Below are 2,321 nucleotides of genomic sequence, written 5' to 3'. Positions count from 1 at the left end.
TGGGTGTTCTTGTGCATATGCCCTCTCTTCTTATCAGCTGGATGCTTCACTCTCCACTCTAGTCCTCTGTGGCTATGTCACTGACTCTGGGCCTAAGAGTCCCCAGGTCTTGCCACAATGCTGGCCAACCAGGTCTCCACCCAGGTTCACAGGAGTCTATTGAATGTTGTAGGACTTAGCTCACAGCTTCATTGCTGTTTTTCCCTCACTCCCCCTTATTGAAGACGAATGTGGTCACCAATCAGAGCATGTACTCCCATTTAGTCTTAGTCTTGGAAGGGGGTTTGCTCCGAGGGAACACGACCACTTGCCTTGTTGTCTCCTGGGCGAGCAACTTACTTGTTCTTGTAGTAATCAGACGGTGTGCCTATATTGTTTTGTATTTTTCTTGTAGGTCTTTCTTTCAAAAAGTATCTTCTGTTCTTCTAGTAGCTCCAGTCTGGTCTGCCCATCCTTTCAAGTGGAAATTTCCCACCATTGAAGATTCTGGATGCTGTTCAGGATTCCACCAATGGTCTTATGTAAATAGGCTCCGCAGGAAGCCTCCTCCACTGGGCACGTTGTAGTCCATTTTAGATATTCTAATCAGTTATAGCCAGAAGTTGGACTTAGAAGTTTTCTATGGTGATGTTTCTGGCTATTCTTTTCTCTGTCCCTGAAGTGTCTATTTTATAATGGTATGCAAGGAAAACCAAGATTCAAAAGACAGTCAAGCATCTTAACATTATTTGCCCTGTTCCCCCATTCCAACCATGTCTCAATCCCAGTATCCCAGAGTCCTGTTGTTTCAGGGTTTTGCATACATCATTCTTTACCTCTGTCCCACTTAGCCCATGCAAACCTGCCTAATTGTTCTCTCATCTGCTTTGTTCTTCCATGAAATGCATTCTTGATAGCCATTTCATGGATGAGAAATTTCTTTGAAGAAGAAAGTGATTATGAAATATTAGGATAATCACTGGAATGCTAACCCCAAGGTCAGCAGTTCAAACCCACCACCCACTCCAAGGGAGAAAGATGAGGCTGTAAATGTTTACAGCCTCGGAAACCTGTGCAGGGTCGCTGTGAGTTGGAATCAGCTTGGTGGCGGGGGGGTTGGAGCTTTGCTGTAACAGAAATGCAACAACTGGATGGTTTTAACAAATAGAATTATTCTCTCAGTTTGCAAAACTGAAAGTCCAAATTCAGGACCCCAGAGCTAGCTGAAAGTGTTCTCTGTCTGTGGGCTGGTCATTCCAGGGAGACCTCCATGTGTCTTGGCATCAGTTTTCCCTGGGGTCTAGGAGGCTCTGAGCTCAGGGATCCCAGGTCCCAAGGATGCATTCTGCTCCTGGCTCTGTTTCCTTCACAATAGCAGCTCCCTCTTTGCTGGCTTTTCTCTACCTTTGCTCTTGTAGGATCAAAGATGATACAGATCTGGCCCCAGGAATTTCCCCTTACATGGGACCCCTGGTGTGCCCTGAGCCAGGATGCATCCCACCCTCATCCTCTTCCAGTTGATTGTCTGATCGCATCAACTCACATCATGTGGGACCATTACATACCTGCCCAACCACTGAGAGTCACGGTTCAACAAAGTTAACACATATGTATGTGTGTGTGTGGGTGGGGGGGGGAATGACATAATTCAATCCATGACACAAAATAACACAAATAAAATTCTACTTTTGTTAAGTTCCCTAGAATCCACTCTGACCCATAGATACAGGATTTTCAAGGAGAGGCCGGTGGGCAGTTCAAAACTACCAGCTGTTCCGTGAGAGAAAGATGAGGCTTTCTGCTCCTGTAAAGATGTACAGCCTCAGAAACCGTTTACAGGGTCGCTGTGAGTCGAAACTGACTCCACGGCACATAAAAACAACAACAACAACCCGTGAATGCTTTTGCTGAAAATAATTCAAAAATGGCTGCAACAGTGTATGGATAGGGAACTGTCAGAAATTGAAGTCGGATTCAGAACAGGACATGTTACAAGGGATATCATTGCTAATGTCAGATAGATTTTGGCTAAAAGCAGAGAATACCAGGAAAATGTTTGCCTGCACTTTATTGACTACTCAAAGGCCTTCGGTTATGTGAATCATGACAAGCTATGGATAACATTGTGGTGAATGGGTATTCTAGAACATTTAATTGTGCTTGTGAGGAACCTGTACATACATAGATCAAGAGCCAGTTGTTAAACCATAATGAATGGCTTAAAATCAGGAAATGTCTGTGCCAGGGTTGTATCTTCTTTGGTGACAAGTCTGTTCATGTCCTCTGCCCATTTTTTAATTGGACTACCTTATATTGTCAGTAGGGAACAGTCACTGGAAAAG

This window comes from Chrysochloris asiatica, unplaced genomic scaffold (assembly GCF_000296735.1).
Source record: "Chrysochloris asiatica unplaced genomic scaffold, ChrAsi1.0 scaffold00283, whole genome shotgun sequence".
Lineage (NCBI taxonomy): Eukaryota > Metazoa > Chordata > Mammalia > Afrosoricida > Chrysochloridae > Chrysochloris > Chrysochloris asiatica.
Note: the sequence above shows the minus strand (reverse complement) of the source record.